Raw genomic sequence first — 23594 nt, 5'->3', positions numbered from 1 at the left:
GAGTAATATACAGTACTGTACAGTACTTACCAGCTGCCACTGGCCTGGGGTGGGATGGTTCGGTTGGTCTGCGGGGGCGGGGGCGGAGGGTCATGTGTATGGGTGGGACTGCAGAAAAGAACAGAAAAAGAGGTTAGTTTGCAACATATTGTAATTTACTGTACAGTGTTATGGTCACCAAAATCTATTTTGGCTGAGGCATCCAGATGTGCCACATGGTTGGACCCCAGATACAGTACAGTAGGTACCGTATAAGGTACACACAATGACATGGACCCTTTTTCCCATACAATTCTACTGTATGTTGAATCGTATGGAAAATCGCATCGCATACAATTTGGGCGCATGCGATGCGATAATCACATTGAATCGGATTGTACTGTATGCCTTAAATTAAGGCATACAGTACAATCGTACAATAATATCGGGCGTGCAGATGCAGCATTACACCAGTACTGTACAGTACCTACAATACTGTACTTACCGACCGCGCTTGGACTAGGCTCCGGCAGGGTGGCGGCGAGGGTGGCCCTCTCCTCGAGGTGGGGGGGGAAGCTTTCAGATGCTGCAAATGTACAAAAAAGACGAAATAAAGACACTGTACAGTATAATCTCAAGCAGGGGTGTTTTTCAACAGGCTCCAGCAGGAACTGATGCCCTTATTCTGCCTCCTACAGTAGATGGACAAACCCATGTGCACTGCAGGGGAGGCAGTGCAAAATGACACACCCAAATCTAACTGCACAAGTACTGTATAGTAACACTGCCTCACCAGGGGCCAGATTCTATAAGCTTTAAAAGTGATAAGTTTCACAGTGATAAACAGCCAGCCAATCAGCTCCTACCTGCCATGTCACAGACTGTGTTTGAAAAAGTACTGTAAGTACAGTAGATATGCGGGGCGGCCGGGGAGTTTTTTTTTTTTTTTTTAATGAGGAGCCAATCCCGGGAATCCCGGGATCTGGCATTTTTCAATCCCGAATCATGGGATTGAAAAAATGCCCCGGGATTGGCCACCCTAGTCGCCATGCTGGGAGGAGAGGGGAAGTCGTATGGACAGTATAATTCATGTACAGTAGCCCCTTTTTCAGTGACTCCATGCTGTCTCTGTCCCAGATGAAATCAGAGTAATGTACAGTACTGTACAGTACTTACCAGCTGCCACTGGCCTGGGGTGGGATGGTTCGGTTGGTCTGCGGGGGCAGGGGCGGAGGGTCATGTGGATGGGTGTGACTGCAGAAAAGAACAGAAAAAGAGGTTAGTTTGCAACATATTGTAATTTACTGTACAGTGTTATGGTCACCAAAATCTATTTTGGCTGAGGCATCCAGATGTGCCACATGGTTGGACCCCAGATACAGTACAGTAGGTACCGTATAAGGTACACACAATGACATGGACCCTTTTTCCCATACAATTCTACTGTATGTTGAATCGTATGGAAAATCGCATCGCATACAATTTGGGCGCATGTGATGCGATGCGATAATCACATTGAATCGGATTGTACTGTATGCCTTAAATTAAGGCATACAGTACAATCCTACAATAATATCGGGCGTGCAGATACAGCATTACACCAGTACTGTACAGTACCTACAATACTGTACTTACCGACCGCGCTTGGACTAGGCTCCGGCAGGGTGGCGGCGAGGGTGGCCCTCTCCTCGAGGTGGGGGGGGAAGCTTTCAGATGCTGCAAATGTACAAAAAAGACGAAATAAAGACACTGTACAGTATAATCTCATACAGGGGTGTTTTTCAACAGGCTCCAGCAGGAACTGATGCCCTTATTCTGCCTCCTACAGTAGATGGACAAACCCATGTGCACTGCAGGGGAGGCAGTGCAAAATGACACACCCAAATCTAACTGCACAAGTACTGTATAGTAACACTGCCTCACCAGGGGCCAGATTCTATAAGCTTTAAAAGTGATAAGTTTCACAGTGATAAACAGCCAGCCAATCAGCTCCTACCTGCCATGTCACAGACTGTGTTTGAAAAATAACAGGCAGGAGCTGATTGGCTGGCTGTTTATCACTGTGAAACTTATCTCTTTTGAAGCTTATAGAATCTGGCCCCTGATGAGCACATGGGTTTGTCCATCTACAGTAAGAAGGATTTTGCCAGAGAGTGAAGCAGGTGTTACACAGTACACATGTCGGTCCCACAGATACTGTACTGTACTATACAGTATTTTCCGTTGCACAAGGTGGACCCACAGTTACAGTACTGTGCAGTATATGGCACACATGTGGGCACCACAAGTACTGTACTGTACTTTGCTGTACAGCAGGGGCGGACAAACCGGTCCTCAAGATCTACCAACGGTCCAGGTTTTCCATATCACCAAGCTGGAGCACAGCTGCAGTCATTACTACAGTACAGTAACTGTCACATTTTCAAACCTGCTGCATTCATTCCTACTATACAGATCCACGGGTTGCCTGAAAAACATGAACTGTTGGTACTGTAGATCTTGAGGAAAGGTTTGGCCACCCCTGCTGTACAGTATGTACAGTACTGTACAGTATTAGAGGGTTCACATGGTGGGCCCACAGATGTGATTAAGTACACATGTTGGGCCCACAATTACTGTAATATCCGGTACATGCGGTGTGCTGTTGTACAGTACAATACTGTACTTACCATCTGCACTGGGCAACTCCTGCTCCTCCTCCTCCTCACTGGTATCAATCACCAGGCGTCCTGTGTGTAAAAGATGGAGTACGTATCAAGTATCGTCATACAGTATACAGTTAAATAATAGTAGAAAATAGTGACCATAACAATGATTACCACTATCAGAGCTGTCTGGGCTCTGCTGCGACTCCTCCAGCTGGGTGGGGGCAGAGGTGGCCCTCTCCTCCTGGGTGGCGGCAGGGAGGCTTTCTGGAGCTGCAAATGTCAAAAAAAAAAAGGACAAAATAAAGAGGCTGTATCGTGCAAGCAGGGGTATTTTTGAACAGGCTCCAGCAGGAACTGATGCCCTTACTCTGCTTCACTCTCTGACAAAATCCTCCCTACAGTAGATGGACAAACCCATGTGCACAGCAGGCGAGGCAGTGCAAAATGACACACCCAAATCTACTGTACAGTACATACTGTAATTCTCTCTGCGCAAGTCCAGTAACACCTGCCTCACCTGCAGTGCACATGGGTTTGTCCATCCAAGAAGGATTTTGTCAGAGAGTGAAGAAGAACAAGGGCCTCAGTACATGCTGGAGCCTGTTCAAAAATACTTTTCCGGTACAGATGGTGAGAGCCCTGGTGTTATACTGTACAATACTTACCAACCGCGCTCAGAGACTCCTCCTCCAGCTGGGTGGGGGCAGAGGTGGCCCTCTCCTCCTGGGTGGCGGCAGGGAGGCTTTCTGGAGCTGCAAATGTCAAAAAAAAAAAGGACAAAATAAAGAGGCTGTATCGTGCAAGCAGGGGTATTTTTGAACAGGCTCCAGCAGGAACTGATGCCCTTACTCTGCTTCACTCTCTGACAAAATCCTCCCCACAGTAGATGGACAAACCCATGTGCACAGCAGGCGAGGCAGTGCAAAATGACACACCCAAATCTACTGTACAGTACATACTGTAATTCTCTCTGCGCAAGTCCAGTAACACCTGCCTCACCTGCAGTGCACATGGGTTTGTCCATCCAAGAAGGATTTTGTCAGAGAGTGAAGAAGAACAAGGGCCTCAGTACATGCTGGAGCCTGTTCAAAAATACTTTTCCGGTACAGATGGTGAGAGCCCTGGTGTTATACTGTACAATACTTACCAACCGCGCTCAGAGACTCCTCCTCCAGCTGGGTGGGGGCAGAGGTGGCCCTCTCCTCCTGGGTGGCGGCAGGGAGGCTTTCTGGAGCTGCAAATGTCAAAAAAAAAAAGGACAAAATAAAGAGGCTGTATCGTGCAAGCAGGGGTATTTTTGAACAGGCTCCAGCAGGAACTGATGCCCTTACTCTGCTTCACTCTCTGACAAAATCCTCCCCACAGTAGATGGACAAACCCATGTGCACAGCAGGCGAGGCAGTGCAAAATGACACACCCAAATCTACTGTACAGTACATACTGTAATTCTCTCTGCGCAAGTCCAGTAACACCTGCCTCACCTGCAGTGCACATGGGTTTGTCCATCCAAGAAGGATTTTGTCAGAGAGTGAAGAAGAACAAGGGCCTCAGTACATGCTGGAGCCTGTTCAAAAATACTTTTCCGGTACAGATGGTGAGAGCCCTGGTGTTATACTGTACAATACTTACCAACCGCGCTCAGAGACTCCTCCTCCAGCTGGGTGGGGGCAGAGGTGGCCCTCTCCTCCTGGGTGGCGGCAGGGAGGCTTTCTGGAGCTGCAAATGTCAAAAAAAAAAGGACAAAATAAAGAGGCTGTATCGTGCAAGCAGGGGTATTTTTGAACAGGCTCCAGCAGGAACTGATGCCCTTACTCTGCTTCACTCTCTGACAAAATCCTCCCCACAGTAGATGGACAAACCCATGTGCACAGCAGGCGAGGCAGTGCAAAATGACACACCCAAATCTACTGTACAGTACATACTGTAATTCTCTCTGCGCAAGTCCAGTAACACCTGCCTCACCTGCAGTGCACATGGGTTTGTCCATCCAAGAAGGATTTTGTCAGAGAGTGAAGAAGAACAAGGGCCTCAGTACATGCTGGAGCCTGTTCAAAAATACTTTTCCGGTACAGATGGTGAGAGCCCTGGTGTTATACTGTACAATACTTACCAACCGCGCTCAGAGACTCCTCCTCCAGCTGGGTGGGGGCAGAGGTGGCCCTCTCCTCCTGGGTGGCGGCAGGGAGGCTTTCTGGAGCTGCAAATGTCAAAAAAAAAAGGACAAAATAAAGAGGCTGTATCGTGCAAGCAGGGGTATTTTTGAACAGGCTCCAGCAGGAACTGATGCCCTTACTCTGCTTCACTCTCTGACAAAATCCTCCCCACAGTAGATGGACAAACCCATGTGCACAGCAGGCGAGGCAGTGCAAAATGACACACCCAAATCTACTGTACAGTACATACTGTAATTCTCTCTGCGCAAGTCCAGTAACACCTGCCTCACCTGCAGTGCACATGGGTTTGTCCATCCAAGAAGGATTTTGTCAGAGAGTGAAGAAGAACAAGGGCCTCAGTACATGCTGGAGCCTGTTCAAAAATACTTTTCCGGTACAGATGGTGAGAGCCCTGGTGTTATACTGTACAATACTTACCAACCGCGCTCAGAGACTCCTCCTCCAGCTGGGTGGGGGCAGAGGTGGCCCTCTCCTCCTGGGTGGCGGCAGGGAGGCTTTCTGGAGCTGCAAATGTAAAAAAAAAAAAGGACAAAATAAAGAGGCTGTATCGTGCAAGCAGGGGTATTTTTGAACAGGCTCCAGCAGGAACTGATGCCCTTACTCTGCTTCACTCTCTGACAAAATCCTCCCCACAGTAGATGGACAAACCCATGTGCACAGCAGGCGAGGCAGTGCAAAATGACACACCCAAATCTACTGTACAGTACATACTGTAATTCTCTCTGCGCAAGTCCAGTAACACCTGCCTCACCTGCAGTGCACATGGGTTTGTCCATCCAAGAAGGATTTTGTCAGAGAGTGAAGAAGAACAAGGGCCTCAGTACATGCTGGAGCCTGTTCAAAAATACTTTTCCGGTACAGATGGTGAGAGCCCTGGTGTTATACTGTACAATACTTACCAACCGCGCTCAGAGACTCCTCCTCCAGCTGGGTGGGGGCAGAGGTGGCCCTCTCCTCCTGGGTGGCGGCAGGGAGGCTTTCTGGAGCTGCAAATGTCAAAAAAAAAAAGGACAAAATAAAGAGGCTGTATCGTGCAAGCAGGGGTATTTTTGAACAGGCTCCAGCAGGAACTGATGCCCTTACTCTGCTTCACTCTCTGACAAAATCCTCCCCACAGTAGATGGACAAACCCATGTGCACAGCAGGCGAGGCAGTGCAAAATGACACACCCAAATCTACTGTACAGTACATACTGTAATTCTCTCTGCGCAAGTCCAGTAACACCTGCCTCACCTGCAGTGCACATGGGTTTGTCCATCCAAGAAGGATTTTGTCAGAGAGTGAAGAAGAACAAGGGCCTCAGTACATGCTGGAGCCTGTTCAAAAATACTTTTCCGGTACAGATGGTGAGAGCCCTGGTGTTATACTGTACAATACTTACCAACCGCGCTCAGAGACTCCTCCTCCAGCTGGGTGGGGGCAGAGGTGGCCCTCTCCTCCTGGGTGGCGGCAGGGAGGCTTTCTGGAGCTGCAAATGTCAAAAAAAAAAAGGACAAAATAAAGAGGCTGTATCGTGCAAGCAGGGGTATTTTTGAACAGGCTCCAGCAGGAACTGATGCCCTTACTCTGCTTCACTCTCTGACAAAATCCTCCCCACAGTAGATGGACAAACCCATGTGCACAGCAGGCGAGGCAGTGCAAAATGACACACCCAAATCTACTGTACAGTACATACTGTAATTCTCTCTGCGCAAGTCCAGTAACACCTGCCTCACCTGCAGTGCACATGGGTTTGTCCATCCAAGAAGGATTTTGTCAGAGAGTGAAGAAGAACAAGGGCCTCAGTACATGCTGGAGCCTGTTCAAAAATACTTTTCCGGTACAGATGGTGAGAGCCCTGGTGTTATACTGTACAATACTTACCAACCGCGCTCAGAGACTCCTCCTCCAGCTGGGTGGGGGCAGAGGTGGCCCTCTCCTCCTGGGTGGCGGCAGGGAGGCTTTCTGGAGCTGCAAATGTCAAAAAAAAAAGGACAAAATAAAGAGGCTGTATCGTGCAAGCAGGGGTATTTTTGAACAGGCTCCAGCAGGAACTGATGCCCTTACTCTGCTTCACTCTCTGACAAAATCCTCCCCACAGTAGATGGACAAACCCATGTGCACAGCAGGCGAGGCAGTGCAAAATGACACACCCAAATCTACTGTACAGTACATACTGTAATTCTCTCTGCGCAAGTCCAGTAACACCTGCCTCACCTGCAGTGCACATGGGTTTGTCCATCCAAGAAGGATTTTGTCAGAGAGTGAAGAAGAACAAGGGCCTCAGTACATGCTGGAGCCTGTTCAAAAATACTTTTCCGGTACAGATGGTGAGAGCCCTGGTGTTATACTGTACAATACTTACCAACCGCGCTCAGAGACTCCTCCTCCAGCTGGGTGGGGGCAGAGGTGGCCCTCTCCTCCTGGGTGGCGGCAGGGAGGCTTTCTGGAGCTGCAAATGTAAAAAAAAAAAGGACAAAATAAAGAGGCTGTATCGTGCAAGCAGGGGTATTTTTGAACAGGCTCCAGCAGGAACTGATGCCCTTACTCTGCTTCACTCTCTGACAAAATCCTCCCCACAGTAAATGGACAAACCCATGTGCACAGCAGGCGAGGCAGTGCAAAATGACACACCCAAATCTACTGTACAGTACATACTGTAATTCTCTCTGCGCAAGTCCAGTAACACCTGCCTCACCTGCAGTGCACATGGGTTTGTCCATCCAAGAAGGATTTTGTCAGAGAGTGAAGAAGAACAAGGGCCTCAGTACATGCTGGAGCCTGTTCAAAAATACTTTTCCGGTACAGATGGTGAGAGCCCTGGTGTTATACTGTACAATACTTACCAACCGCGCTCAGAGACTCCTCCTCCAGCTGGGTGGGGGCAGAGGTGGCCCTCTCCTCCTGGGTGGCGGCAGGGAGGCTTTCTGGAGCTGCAAATGTCAAAAAAAAAAAGGACAAAATAAAGAGGCTGTATCGTGCAAGCAGGGGTATTTTTGAACAGGCTCCAGCAGGAACTGATGCCCTTACTCTGCTTCACTCTCTGACAAAATCCTCCCCACAGTAGATGGACAAACCCATGTGCACAGCAGGCGAGGCAGTGCAAAATGACACACCCAAATCTACTGTACAGTACATACTGTAATTCTCTCTGCGCAAGTCCAGTAACACCTGCCTCACCTGCAGTGCACATGGGTTTGTCCATCCAAGAAGGATTTTGTCAGAGAGTGAAGAAGAACAAGGGCCTCAGTACATGCTGGAGCCTGTTCAAAAATACTTTTCCGGTACAGATGGTGAGAGCCCTGGTGTTATACTGTACAATACTTACCAACCGCGCTCAGAGACTCCTCCTCCAGCTGGGTGGGGGCAGAGGTGGCCCTCTCCTCCTGGGTGGCGGCAGGGAGGCTTTCTGGAGCTGCAAATGTAAAAAAAAAAAGGACAAAATAAAGAGGCTGTATCGTGCAAGCAGGGGTATTTTTGAACAGGCTCCAGCAGGAACTGATGCCCTTACTCTGCTTCACTCTCTGACAAAATCCTCCCCACAGTAGATGGACAAACCCATGTGCACAGCAGGCGAGGCAGTGCAAAATGACACACCCAAATCTACTGTACAGTACATACTGTAATTCTCTCTGCGCAAGTCCAGTAACACCTGCCTCACCTGCAGTGCACATGGGTTTGTCCATCCAAGAAGGATTTTGTCAGAGAGTGAAGAAGAACAAGGGCCTCAGTACATGCTGGAGCCTGTTCAAAAATACTTTTCCGGTACAGATGGTGAGAGCCCTGGTGTTATACTGTACAATACTTACCAACCGCGCTCAGAGACTCCTCCTCCAGCTGGGTGGGGGCAGAGGTGGCCCTCTCCTCCTGGGTGGCGGCAGGGAGGCTTTCTGGAGCTGCAAATGTCAAAAAAAAAAAGGACAAAATAAAGAGGCTGTATCGTGCAAGCAGGGGTATTTTTGAACAGGCTCCAGCAGGAACTGATGCCCTTACTCTGCTTCACTCTCTGACAAAATCCTCCCCACAGTAGATGGACAAACCCATGTGCACAGCAGGCGAGGCAGTGCAAAATGACACACCCAAATCTACTGTACAGTACATACTGTAATTCTCTCTGCGCAAGTCCAGTAACACCTGCCTCACCTGCAGTGCACATGGGTTTGTCCATCCAAGAAGGATTTTGTCAGAGAGTGAAGAAGAACAAGGGCCTCAGTACATGCTGGAGCCTGTTCAAAAATACTTTTCCGGTACAGATGGTGAGAGCCCTGGTGTTATACTGTACAATACTTACCAACCGCGCTCAGAGACTCCTCCTCCAGCTGGGTGGGGGCAGAGGTGGCCCTCTCCTCCTGGGTGGCGGCAGGGAGGCTTTCTGGAGCTGCAAATGTAAAAAAAAAAAGGACAAAATAAAGAGGCTGTATCGTGCAAGCAGGGGTATTTTTGAACAGGCTCCAGCAGGAACTGATGCCCTTACTCTGCTTCACTCTCTGACAAAATCCTCCCCACAGTAGATGGACAAACCCATGTGCACAGCAGGCGAGGCAGTGCAAAATGACACACCCAAATCTACTGTACAGTACATACTGTAATTCTCTCTGCGCAAGTCCAGTAACACCTGCCTCACCTGCAGTGCACATGGGTTTGTCCATCCAAGAAGGATTTTGTCAGAGAGTGAAGAAGAACAAGGGCCTCAGTACATGCTGGAGCCTGTTCAAAAATACTTTTCCGGTACAGATGGTGAGAGCCCTGGTGTTATACTGTACAATACTTACCAACCGCGCTCAGAGACTCCTCCTCCAGCTGGGTGGGGGCAGAGGTGGCCCTCTCCTCCTGGGTGGCGGCAGGGAGGCTTTCTGGAGCTGCAAATGTAAAAAAAAAAAAGGACAAAATAAAGAGGCTGTATCGTGCAAGCAGGGGTATTTTTGAACAGGCTCCAGCAGGAACTGATGCCCTTACTCTGCTTCACTCTCTGACAAAATCCTCCCCACAGTAGATGGACAAACCCATGTGCACAGCAGGCGAGGCAGTGCAAAATGACACACCCAAATCTACTGTACAGTACATACTGTAATTCTCTCTGCGCAAGTCCAGTAACACCTGCCTCACCTGCAGTGCACATGGGTTTGTCCATCCAAGAAGGATTTTGTCAGAGAGTGAAGAAGAACAAGGGCCTCAGTACATGCTGGAGCCTGTTCAAAAATACTTTTCCGGTACAGATGGTGAGAGCCCTGGTGTTATACTGTACAATACTTACCAACCGCGCTCAGAGACTCCTCCTCCAGCTGGGTGGGGGCAGAGGTGGCCCTCTCCTCCTGGGTGGCGGCAGGGAGGCTTTCTGGAGCTGCAAATGTAAAAAAAAAAAGGACAAAATAAAGAGGCTGTATCGTGCAAGCAGGGGTATTTTTGAACAGGCTCCAGCAGGAACTGATGCCCTTACTCTGCTTCACTCTCTGACAAAATCCTCCCCACAGTAGATGGACAAACCCATGTGCACAGCAGGCGAGGCAGTGCAAAATGACACACCCAAATCTACTGTACAGTACATACTGTAATTCTCTCTGCGCAAGTCCAGTAACACCTGCCTCACCTGCAGTGCACATGGGTTTGTCCATCCAAGAAGGATTTTGTCAGAGAGTGAAGAAGAACAAGGGCCTCAGTACATGCTGGAGCCTGTTCAAAAATACTTTTCCGGTACAGATGGTGAGAGCCCTGGTGTTATACTGTACAATACTTACCAACCGCGCTCAGAGACTCCTCCTCCAGCTGGGTGGGGGCAGAGGTGGCCCTCTCCTCCTGGGTGGCGGCAGGGAGGCTTTCTGGAGCTGCAAATGTAAAAAAAAAAAAGGACAAAATAAAGAGGCTGTATCGTGCAAGCAGGGGTATTTTTGAACAGGCTCCAGCAGGAACTGATGCCCTTACTCTGCTTCACTCTCTGACAAAATCCTCCCCACAGTAGATGGACAAACCCATGTGCACAGCAGGCGAGGCAGTGCAAAATGACACACCCAAATCTACTGTACAGTACATACTGTAATTCTCTCTGCGCAAGTCCAGTAACACCTGCCTCACCTGCAGTGCACATGGGTTTGTCCATCCAAGAAGGATTTTGTCAGAGAGTGAAGAAGAACAAGGGCCTCAGTACATGCTGGAGCCTGTTCAAAAATACTTTTCCGGTACAGATGGTGAGAGCCCTGGTGTTATACTGTACAATACTTACCAACCGCGCTCAGAGACTCCTCCTCCAGCTGGGTGGGGGCAGAGGTGGCCCTCTCCTCCTGGGTGGCGGCAGGGAGGCTTTCTGGAGCTGCAAATGTCAAAAAAAAAAGGACAAAATAAAGAGGCTGTATCGTGCAAGCAGGGGTATTTTTGAACAGGCTCCAGCAGGAACTGATGCCCTTACTCTGCTTCACTCTCTGACAAAATCCTCCCCACAGTAGATGGACAAACCCATGTGCACAGCAGGCGAGGCAGTGCAAAATGACACACCCAAATCTACTGTACAGTACATACTGTAATTCTCTCTGCGCAAGTCCAGTAACACCTGCCTCACCTGCAGTGCACATGGGTTTGTCCATCCAAGAAGGATTTTGTCAGAGAGTGAAGAAGAACAAGGGCCTCAGTACATGCTGGAGCCTGTTCAAAAATACTTTTCCGGTACAGATGGTGAGAGCCCTGGTGTTATACTGTACAATACTTACCAACCGCGCTCAGAGACTCCTCCTCCAGCTGGGTGGGGGCAGAGGTGGCCCTCTCCTCCTGGGTGGCGGCAGGGAGGCTTTCTGGAGCTGCAAATGTCAAAAAAAAAAAGGACAAAATAAAGAGGCTGTATCGTGCAAGCAGGGGTATTTTTGAACAGGCTCCAGCAGGAACTGATGCCCTTACTCTGCTTCACTCTCTGACAAAATCCTCCCCACAGTAGATGGACAAACCCATGTGCACAGCAGGCGAGGCAGTGCAAAATGACACACCCAAATCTACTGTACAGTACATACTGTAATTCTCTCTGTGCAAGTCCAGTAACACCTGCCTCACCTGCAGTGCACATGGGTTTGTCCATCCAAGAAGGATTTTGTCAGAGAGTGAAGAAGAACAAGGGCCTCAGTACATGCTGGAGCCTGTTCAAAAATACTTTTCCGGTACAGATGGTGAGAGCCCTGGTGTTATACTGTACAATACTTACCAACCGCGCTCAGAGACTCCTCCTCCAGCTGGGTGGGGGCAGAGGTGGCCCTCTCCTCCTGGGTGGCGGCAGGGAGGCTTTCTGGAGCTGCAAATGTCAAAAAAAAAAGGACAAAATAAAGAGGCTGTATCGTGCAAGCAGGGGTATTTTTGAACAGGCTCCAGCAGGAACTGATGCCCTTACTCTGCTTCACTCTCTGACAAAATCCTCCCCACAGTAGATGGACAAACCCATGTGCACAGCAGGCGAGGCAGTGCAAAATGACACACCCAAATATACTGTACAGTACATACTGTAATTCTCTCTGCGCAAGTCCAGTAACACCTGCCTCACCTGCAGTGCACATGGGTTTGTCCATCCAAGAAGGATTTTGTCAGAGAGTGAAGAAGAACAAGGGCCTCAGTACATGCTGGAGCCTGTTCAAAAATACTTTTCCGGTACAGATGGTGAGAGCCCTGGTGTTATACTGTACAATACTTACCAACCGCGCTCAGAGACTCCTCCTCCAGCTGGGTGGGGGCAGAGGTGGCCCTCTCCTCCTGGGTGGCGGCAGGGAGGCTTTCTGGAGCTGCAAATGTCAAAAAAAAAAAGGACAAAATAAAGAGGCTGTATCGTGCAAGCAGGGGTATTTTTGAACAGGCTCCAGCAGGAACTGATGCCCTTACTCTGCTTCACTCTCTGACAAAATCCTCCCCACAGTAGATGGACAAACCCATGTGCACAGCAGGCGAGGCAGTGCAAAATGACACACCCAAATCTACTGTACAGTACATACTGTAATTCTCTCTGCGCAAGTCCAGTAACACCTGCCTCACCTGCAGTGCACATGGGTTTGTCCATCCAAGAAGGATTTTGTCAGAGAGTGAAGAAGAACAAGGGCCTCAGTACATGCTGGAGCCTGTTCAAAAATACTTTTCCGGTACAGATGGTGAGAGCCCTGGTGTTATACTGTACAATACTTACCAACCGCGCTCAGAGACTCCTCCTCCAGCTGGGTGGGGGCAGAGGTGGCCCTCTCCTCCTGGGTGGCGGCAGGGAGGCCTTCTGGAGCTGCAAATGTCAAAAAAAAAGGACAAAATAAAGAGGCTGTATCGTGCAAGCAGGGGTATTTTTGAACAGGCTCCAGCAGGAACTGATGCCCTTACTCTGCTTCACTCTCTGACAAAATCCTCCCCACAGTAGATGGACAAACCCATGTGCACAGCAGGCGAGGCAGTGCAAAATGACACACCCAAATCTACTGTACAGTACATACTGTAATTCTCTCTGCGCAAGTCCAGTAACACCTGCCTCACCTGCAGTGCACATGGGTTTGTCCATCCAAGAAGGATTTTGTCAGAGAGTGAAGAAGAACAAGGGCCTCAGTACATGCTGGAGCCTGTTCAAAAATACTTTTCCGGTACAGATGGTGAGAGCCCTGGTGTTATACTGTACAATACTTACCAACCGCGCTCAGAGACTCCTCCTCCATCTGGGTGGGGGCAGAGGTGGCCCTCTCCTCCTGGGTGGCGGCAGGGAGGCTTTCTGGAGCTGCAAATGTCAAAAAAAAAAGGACAAAATAAAGAGGCTGTATCGTGCAAGCAGGGGTATTTTTGAACAGGCTCCAGCAGGAACTGATGCCCTTACTCTGCTTCACTCTCTGACAAAATCCTCCCCACAGTAGATGGACAAACCCATGTGCACAGCAGGCGAGGCAGTGCAAAATGACACACCCAAATCTACTGTACAGTACATACTGTAATTCTCTCTGCGCAAGTCCAGTAACACCTGCCTCACCTGCAGTGCACATGGGTTTGTCCATCCAAGAAGGATTTTGTCAGAGAGTGAAGAAGAACAAGGGCCTCAGTACATGCTGGAGCCTGTTCAAAAATACTTTTCCGGTACAGATGGTGAGAGCCCTGGTGTTATACTGTACAATACTTACCAACCGCGCTCAGAGACTCCTCCTCCAGCTGGGTGGGGGCAGAGGTGGCCCTCTCCTCCTGGGTGGCGGCAGGGAGGCTTTCTGGAGCTGCAAATGTCAAAAAAAAAAAGGACAAAATAAAGAGGCTGTATCGTGCAAGCAGGGGTATTTTTGAACAGGCTCCAGCAGGAACTGATGCCCTTACTCTGCTTCACTCTCTGACAAAATCCTCCCCACAGTAGATGGACAAACCCATGTGCACAGCAGGCGAGGCAGTGCAAAATGACACACCCAAATCTACTGTACAGTACATACTGTAATTCTCTCTGCGCAAGTCCAGTAACACCTGCCTCACCTGCAGTGCACATGGGTTTGTCCATCCAAGAAGGATTTTGTCAGAGAGTGAAGAAGAACAAGGGCCTCAGTACATGCTGGAGCCTGTTCAAAAATACTTTTCCGGTACAGATGGTGAGAGCCCTGGTGTTATACTGTACAATACTTACCAACCGCGCTCAGAGACTCCTCCTCCAGCTGGGTGGGGGCAGAGGTGGCCCTCTCCTCCTGGGTGGCGGCAGGGAGGCTTTCTGGAGCTGCAAATGTCAAAAAAAAAAAGGACAAAATAAAGAGGCTGTATCGTGCAAGCAGGGGTATTTTTGAACAGGCTCCAGCAGGAACTGATGCCCTTACTCTGCTTCACTCTCTGACAAAATCCTCCCCACAGTAGATGGACAAACCCATGTGCACAGCAGGCGAGGCAGTGCAAAATGACACACCCAAATCTACTGTACAGTACATACTGTAATTCTCTCTGCGCAAGTCCAGTAACACCTGCCTCACCTGCAGTGCACATGGGTTTGTCCATCCAAGAAGGATTTTGTCAGAGAGTGAAGAAGAACAAGGGCCTCAGTACATGCTGGAGCCTGTTCAAAAATACTTTTCCGGTACAGATGGTGAGAGCCCTGGTGTTATACTGTACAATACTTACCAACCGCGCTCAGAGACTCCTCCTCCAGCTGGGTGGGGGCAGAGGTGGCCCTCTCCTCCTGGGTGGCGGCAGGGAGGCTTTCTGGAGCTGCAAATGTCAAAAAAAAAAGGACAAAATAAAGAGGCTGTATCGTGCAAGCAGGGGTATTTTTGAACAGGCTCCAGCAGGAACTGATGCCCTTACTCTGCTTCACTCTCTGACAAAATCCTCCCCACAGTAGATGGACAAACCCATGTGCACAGCAGGCGAGGCAGTGCAAAATGACACACCCAAATCTACTGTACAGTACATACTGTAATTCTCTCTGCGCAAGTCCAGTAACACCTGCCTCACCTGCAGTGCACATGGGTTTGTCCATCCAAGAAGGATTTTGTCAGAGAGTGAAGAAGAACAAGGGCCTCAGTACATGCTGGAGCCTGTTCAAAAATACTTTTCCGGTACAGATGGTGAGAGCCCTGGTGTTATACTGTACAATACTTACCAACCGCGCTCAGAGACTCCTCCTCCAGCTGGGTGGGGGCAGAGGTGGCCCTCTCCTCCTGGGTGGCGGCAGGGAGGCTTTCTGGAGCTGCAAATGTCAAAAAAAAAAGGACAAAATAAAGAGGCTGTATCGTGCAAGCAGGGGTATTTTTGAACAGGCTCCAGCAGGAACTGATGCCCTTACTCTGCTTCACTCTCTGACAAAATCCTCCCCACAGTAGATGGACAAACCCATGTGCACAGCAGGCGAGGCAGTGCAAAATGACACACCCAAATCTACTGTACAGTACATACTGTAATTCTCTCTGCGCAAGTCCAGTAACACCTGCCTCACCTGCAGTGCACATGGGTTTGTCCATCCAAGAAGGATTTTGTCAGAGAGTGAAGAAGAACAAGGGCCTCAGTACATGCTGGAGCCTGTTCAAAAATACTTTTCCGGTACAGATGGTGAGAGCCCTGGTGTTATACTGTACAATACTTACCAACCGCGCTCAGAGACTCCTCCTCCAGCTGGGTGGGGGCAGAGGTGGCCCTCTCCTCCTGGGTGGCGGCAGGGAGGCTTTCTGGAGCTGCAAATGTCAAAAAAAAAAGGACAAAATAAAGAGGCTGTATCGTGCAAGCAGGGGTATTTTTGAACAGGCTCCAGCAGGAACTGATGCCCTTACTCTGCTTCACTCTCTGACAAAATCCTCCCCACAGTAGATGGACAAACCCATGTGCACAGCAGGCGAGGCAGTGCAAAATGACACACCCAAATTTACTGTACAGTACATACTGTAATTCTCTCTGCGCAAGTCCAGTAACACCTGCCTCACCTGCAGTGCACATGGGTTTGTCCATCCAAGAAGGATTTTGTCAGAGAGTGAAGAAGAACAAGGGCCTCAGTACATGCTGGAGCCTGTTCAAAAATACTTTTCCGGTACAGATGGTGAGAGCCCTGGTGTTATACTGTACAATACTTACCAACCGCGCTCAGAGACTCCTCCTCCAGCTGGGTGGGGGCAGAGGTGGCCCTCTCCTCCTGGGTGGCGGCAGGGAGGCCTTCTGGAGCTGCAAATGTCAAAAAAAAAGGACAAAATAAAGAGGCTGTATCGTGCAAGCAGGGGTATTTTTGAACAGGCTCCAGCAGGAACTGATGCCCTTACTCTGCTTCACTCTCTGACAAAATCCTCCCCACAGTAGATGGACAAACCCATGTGCACAGCAGGCGAGGCAGTGCAAAATGACACACCCAAATCTACTGTACAGTACATACTGTAATTCTCTCTGCGCAAGTCCAGTAACACCTGCCTCACCTGCAGTGCACATGGGTTTGTCCATCCAAGAAGGATTTTGTCAGAGAGTGAAGAAGAACAAGGGCCTCAGTACATGCTGGAGCCTGTTCAAAAATACTTTTCCGGTACAGATGGTGAGAGCCCTGGTGTTATACTGTACAATACTTACCAACCGCGCTCAGAGACTCCTCCTCCAGCTGGGTGGGGGCAGAGGTGGCCCTCTCCTCCTGGGTGGCGGCAGGGAGGCTTTCTGGAGCTGCAAATGTAAAAAAAAAAAGGACAAAATAAAGAGGCTGTATCGTGCAAGCAGGGGTATTTTTGAACAGGCTCCAGCAGGAACTGATGCCCTTACTCTGCTTCACTCTCTGACAAAATCCTCCCCACAGTAGATGGACAAACCCATGTGCACAGCAGGCGAGGCAGTGCAAAATGACACACCCAAATCTACTGTACAGTACATACTGTAATTCTCTCTGCGCAAGTCCAGTAACACCTGCCTCACCTGCAGTGCACATGGGTTTGTCCATCCAAGAAGGATTTTGTCAGAGAGTGAAGAAGAACAAGGGCCTCAGTACATGCTGGAGCCTGTTCAAAAATACTTTTCCGGTACAGATGGTGAGAGCCCTGGTGTTATACTGTACAATACTTACCAACCGCGCTCAGAGACTCCTCCTCCAGCTGGGTGGGGGCAGAGGTGGCCCTCTCCTCCTGGGTGGCGGCAGGGAGGCTTTCTGGAGCTGCAAATGTAAAAAAAAAAAGGACAAAATAAAGAGGCTGTATCGTGCAAGCAGGGGTATTTTTGAACAGGCTCCAGCAGGAACTGATGCCCTTACTCTGCTTCACTCTCTGACAAAATCCTCCCCACAGTAGATGGACAAACCCATGTGCACAGCAGGCGAGGCAGTGCAAAATGACACACCCAAATCTACTGTACAGTACATACTGTAATTCTCTCTGCGCAAGTCCAGTAACACCTGCCTCACCTGCAGTGCACATGGGTTTGTCCATCCAAGAAGGATTTTGTCAGAGAGTGAAGAAGAACAAGGGCCTCAGTACATGCTGGAGCCTGTTCAAAAATACTTTTCCGGTACAGATGGTGAGAGCCCTGGTGTTATACTGTACAATACTTACCAACCGCGCTCAGAGACTCCTCCTCCAGCTGGGTGGGGGCAGAGGTGGCCCTCTCCTCCTGGGTGGCGGCAGGGAGGCTTTCTGGAGCTGCAAATGTCAAAAAAAAAAGGACAAAATAAAGAGGCTGTATCGTGCAAGCAGGGGTATTTTTGAACAGGCTCCAGCAGGAACTGATGCCCTTACTCTGCTTCACTCTCTGACAAAATCCTCCCCACAGTAGATGGACAAACCCATGTGCACAGCAGGCGAGGCAGTGCAAAATGACACACCCAAATCTACTGTACAGTACATACTGTAATTCTCTCTGCGCAAGTCCAGTAACACCTGCCTCACCTGCAGTGCACATGGGTTTGTCCATCCAAGAAGGATTTTGTCAGAGAGTGAAGAAGAACAAGGGCCTCAGTACATGCTGGAGCCTGTTCAAAAATACTTTTCCGGTACAGATGGTGAGAGCCCTGGTGTTATACTGTACAATACTTACCAACCGCGCTCAGAGACTCCTCCTCCAGCTGGGTGGGGGCAGAGGTGGCCCTCTCCTCCTGGGTGGCGGCAGGGAGGCTTTCTGGAGCTGCAAATGTCAAAAAAAAAAGGACAAAATAAAGAGGCTGTATCGTGCAAGCAGGGGTATTTTTGAACAGGCTCCAGCAGGAACTGATGCCCTTACTCTGCTTCACTCTCTGACAAAATCCTCCCCACAGTAGATGGACAAACCCATGTGCACAGCAGGCGAGGCAGTGCAAAATGACACACCCAAATCTACTGTACAGTACATACTGTAATTCTCTCTGCGCAAGTCCAGTAACACCTGCCTCACCTGCAGTGCACATGGGTTTGTCCATCCAAGAAGGATTTTGTCAGAGAGTGAAGAAGAACAAGGGCCTCAGTACATGCTGGAGCCTGTTCAAAAATACTTTTCCGGTACAGATGGTGAGAGCCCTGGTGTTATACTGTACAATACTTACCAACCGCGCTCAGAGACTCCTCCTCCAGCTGGGTGGGGGCAGAGGTGGCCCTCTCCTCCTGGGTGGCGGCAGGGAGGCTTTCTGGAGCTGCAAATGTCAAAAAAAAAAGGACAAAATAAAGAGGCTGTATCGTGCAAGCAGGGGTATTTTTGAACAGGCTCCAGCAGGAACTGATGCCCTTACTCTGCTTCACTCTCTGACAAAATCCTCCCCACAGTAGATGGACAAACCCATGTGCACAGCAGGCGAGGCAGTGCAAAATGACACACCCAAATCTACTGTACAGTACATACTGTAATTCTCTCTGCGCAAGTCCAGTAACACCTGCCTCACCTGCAGTGCACATGGGTTTGTCCATCCAAGAAGGATTTTGTCAGAGAGTGAAGAAGAACAAGGGCCTCAGTACATGCTGGAGCCTGTTCAAAAATACTTTTCCGGTACAGATGGTGAGAGCCCTGGTGTTATACTGTACAATACTTACCAACCGCGCTCAGAGACTCCTCCTCCAGCTGGGTGGGGGCAGAGGTGGCCCTCTCCTCCTGGGTGGCGGCAGGGAGGCTTTCTGGAGCTGCAAATGTCAAAAAAAAAAAGGACAAAATAAAGAGGCTGTATCGTGCAAGCAGGGGTATTTTTGAACAGGCTCCAGCAGGAACTGATGCCCTTACTCTGCTTCACTCTCTGACAAAATCCTCCCCACAGTAGATGGACAAACCCATGTGCACAGCAGGCGAGGCAGTGCAAAATGACACACCCAAATCTACTGTACAGTACATACTGTAATTCTCTCTGCGCAAGTCCAGTAACACCTGCCTCACCTGCAGTGCACATGGGTTTGTCCATCCAAGAAGGATTTTGTCAGAGAGTGAAGAAGAACAAGGGCCTCAGTACATGCTGGAGCCTGTTCAAAAATACTTTTCCGGTACAGATGGTGAGAGCCCTGGTGTTATACTGTACAATACTTACCAACCGCGCTCAGAGACTCCTCCTCCAGCTGGGTGGGGGCAGAGGTGGCCCTCTCCTCCTGGGTGGCGGCAGGGAGGCCTTCTGGAGCTGCAAATGTCAAAAAAAAAGGACAAAATAAAGAGGCTGTATCGTGCAAGCAGGGGTATTTTTGAACAGGCTCCAGCAGGAACTGATGCCCTTACTCTGCTTCACTCTCTGACAAAATCCTCCCCACAGTAGATGGACAAACCCATGTGCACAGCAGGCGAGGCAGTGCAAAATGACACACCCAAATCTACTGTACAGTACATACTGTAATTCTCTCTGCGCAAGTCCAGTAACACCTGCCTCACCTGCAGTGCACATGGGTTTGTCCATCCAAGAAGGATTTTGTCAGAGAGTGAAGAAGAACAAGGGCCTCAGTACATGCTGGAGCCTGTTCAAAAATACTTTTCCGGTACAGATGGTGAGAGCCCTGGTGTTATACTGTACAATACTTACCAACCGCGCTCAGAGACTCCTCCTCCATCTGGGTGGGGGCAGAGGTGGCCCTCTCCTCCTGGGTGGCGGCAGGGAGGCTTTCTGGAGCTGCAAATGTCAAAAAAAAAAGGACAAAATAAAGAGGCTGTATCGTGCAAGCAGGGGTATTTTTGAACAGGCTCCAGCAGGAACTGATGCCCTTACTCTGCTTCACTCTCTGACAAAATCCTCCCCACAGTAGATGGACAAACCCATGTGCACAGCAGGCGAGGCAGTGCAAAATGACACACCCAAATCTACTGTACAGTACATACTGTAATTCTCTCTGCGCAAGTCCAGTAACACCTGCCTCACCTGCAGTGCACATGGGTTTGTCCATCCAAGAAGGATTTTGTCAGAGAGTGAAGAAGAACAAGGGCCTCAGTACATGCTGGAGCCTGTTCAAAAATACTTTTCCGGTACAGATGGTGAGAGCCCTGGTGTTATACTGTACAATACTTACCAACCGCGCTCAGAGACTCCTCCTCCAGCTGGGTGGGGGCAGAGGTGGCCCTCTCCTCCTGGGTGGCGGCAGGGAGGCTTTCTGGAGCTGCAAATGTAAAAAAAAAAAAGGACAAAATAAAGAGGCTGTATCGTGCAAGCAGGGGTATTTTTGAACAGGCTCCAGCAGGAACTGATGCCCTTACTCTGCTTCACTCTCTGACAAAATCCTCCCCACAGTAGATGGACAAACCCATGTGCACAGCAGGCGAGGCAGTGCAAAATGACACACCCAAATCTACTGTACAGTACATACTGTAATTCTCTCTGTGCAAGTCCAGTAACACCTGCCTCACCTGCAGTGCACATGGGTTTGTCCATCCAAGAAGGATTTTGTCAGAGAGTGAAGAAGAACAAGGGCCTCAGTACATGCTGGAGCCTGTTCAAAAATACTTTTCCGGTACAGATGGTGAGAGCCCTGGTGTTATACTGTACAATACTTACCAACCGCGCTCAGAGACTCCTCCTCCAGCTGGGTGGGGGCAGAGGTGGCCCTCTCCTCCTGGGTGGCGGCAGGGAGGCTTTCTGGAGCTGCAAATGTCAAAAAAAAAAGGACAAAATAAAGAGGCTGTATCGTGCAAGCAGGGGTATTTTTGAACAGGCTCCAGCAGGAACTGATGCCCTTACTCTGCTTCACTCTCTGACAAAATCCTCCCCACAGTAGATGGACAAACCCATGTGCACAGCAGGCGAGGCAGTGCAAAATGACACACCCAAATATACTGTACAGTACATACTGTAATTCTCTCTGCGCAAGTCCAGTAACACCTGCCTCACCTGCAGTGCACATGGGTTTGTCCATCCAAGAAGGATTTTGTCAGAGAGTGAAGAAGAACAAGGGCCTCAGTACATGCTGGAGCCTGTTCAAAAATACTTTTCCGGTACAGATGGTGAGAGCCCTGGTGTTATACTGTACAATACTTACCAACCGCGCTCAGAGACTCCTCCTCCAGCTGGGTGGGGGCAGAGGTGGCCCTCTCCTCCTGGGTGGCGGCAGGGAGGCTTTCTGGAGCTGCAAATGTAAAAAAAAAAAGGACAAAATAAAGAGGCTGTATCGTGCAAGCAGGGGTATTTTTGAACAGGCTCCAGCAGGAACTGATGCCCTTACTCTGCTTCACTCTCTGACAAAATCCTCCCCACAGTAGATGGACAAACCCATGTGCACAGCAGGCGAGGCAGTGCAAAATGACACACCCAAATCTACTGTACAGTACATACTGTAATTCTCTCTGTGCAAGTCCAGTAACACCTGCCTCACCTGCAGTGCACATGGGTTTGTCCATCCAAGAAGGATTTTGTCAGAGAGTGAAGAAGAACAAGGGCCTCAGTACATGCTGGAGCCTGTTCAAAAATACTTTTCCGGTACAGATGGTGAGAGCCCTGGTGTTATACTGTACAATACTTACCAACCGCGCTCAGAGACTCCTCCTCCAGCTGGGTGGGGGCAGAGGTGGCCCTCTCCTCCTGGGTGGCGGCAGGGAGGCTTTCTGGAGCTGCAAATGTCAAAAAAAAAAGGACAAAATAAAGAGGCTGTATCGTGCAAGCAGGGGTATTTTTGAACAGGCTCCAGCAGGAACTGATGCCCTTACTCTGCTTCACTCTCTGACAAAATCCTCCCCACAGTAGATGGACAAACCCATGTGCACAGCAGGCGAGGCAGTGCAAAATGACACACCCAAATATACTGTACAGTACATACTGTAATTCTCTCTGCGCAAGTCCAGTAACACCTGCCTCACCTGCAGTGCACATGGGTTTGTCCATCCAAGAAGGATTTTGTCAGAGAGTGAAGAAGAACAAGGGCCTCAGTACATGCTGGAGCCTGTTCAAAAATACTTTTCCGGTACAGATGGTGAGAGCCCTGGTGTTATACTGTACAATACTTACCAACCGCGCTCAGAGACTCCTCCTCCAGCTGGGTGGGGGCAGAGGTGGCCCTCTCCTCCTGGGTGGCGGCAGGGAGGCTTTCTGGAGCTGCAAATGTAAAAAAAAAAAGGACAAAATAAAGAGGCTGTATCGTGCAAGCAGGGGTATTTTTGAACAGGCTCCAGCAGGAACTGATGCCCTTACTCTGCTTCACTCTCTGACAAAATCCTCCCCACAGTAGATGGACAAACCCATGTGCACAGCAGGCGAGGCAGTGCAAAATGACACACCCAAATCTACTGTACAGTACATACTGTAATTCTCTCTGCGCAAGTCCAGTAACACCTGCCTCACCTGCAGTGCACATGGGTTTGTCCATCCAAGAAGGATTTTGTCAGAGAGTGAAGAAGAACAAGGGCCTCAGTACATGCTGGAGCCTGTTCAAAAATACTTTTCCGGTACAGATGGTGAGAGCCCTGGTGTTATACTGTACAATACTTACCAACCGCGCTCAGAGACTCCTCCTCCAGCTGGGTGGGGGCAGAGGTGGCCCTCTCCTCCTGGGTGGCGGCAGGGAGGCTTTCTGGAGCTGCAAATGTCAAAAAAAAAAAGGACAAAATAAAGAGGCTGTATCGTGCAAGCAGGGGTATTTTTGAACAGGCTCCAGCAGGAACTGATGCCCTTACTCTGCTTCACTCTCTGACAAAATCCTCCCCACAGTAGATGTACAAACCCATGTGCACAGCAGGCGAGGCAGTGCAAAATGACACACCCAAATCTACTGTACAGTACATACTGTAATTCTCTCTGCGCAAGTCCAGTAACACCTGCCTCACCTGCAGTGCACATGGGTTTGTCCATCCAAGAAGGATTTTGTCAGAGAGTGAAGAAGAACAAGGGCCTCAGTACATGCTGGAGCCTGTTCAAAAATACTTTTCCGGTACAGATGGTGAGAGCCCTGGTGTTATACTGTACAATACTTACCAACCGCGCTCAGAGACTCCTCCTCCAGCTGGGTGGGGGCAGAGGTGGCCCTCTCCTCCTGGGTGGCGGCAGGGAGGCTTTCTGGAG

The 23594-nt window shown here is 49.6% G+C and overlaps 1 long non-coding RNA gene across 1 annotated transcript; it reads right to left on the bottom strand.

Annotated features, from left to right (window-relative positions):
- Positions 1-1356: 1356 nt before the first annotated feature.
- Positions 1357-2898, bottom strand: LOC146026845 (uncharacterized). The gene is made up of 3 exons (XR_014454556.1): positions 2799-2898; positions 2649-2708; positions 1357-1695 (listed from the first exon to the last, which is right to left on the bottom strand). It is a non-coding gene; the product is annotated as an uncharacterized LOC146026845 (long non-coding RNA).
- Positions 2899-23594: the final 20696 nt, after the last annotated feature.

Source organism: Crinia signifera, chromosome 1, assembly GCF_055691185.1.
Source record: "Crinia signifera chromosome 1, ASM5569118v1, whole genome shotgun sequence".
Classification (NCBI taxonomy): domain Eukaryota; kingdom Metazoa; phylum Chordata; class Amphibia; order Anura; family Myobatrachidae; genus Crinia; species Crinia signifera.
The sequence above is the reverse complement of the archived record's forward strand: the minus strand, read 5'-3'. Positions and strand labels throughout refer to the sequence as shown.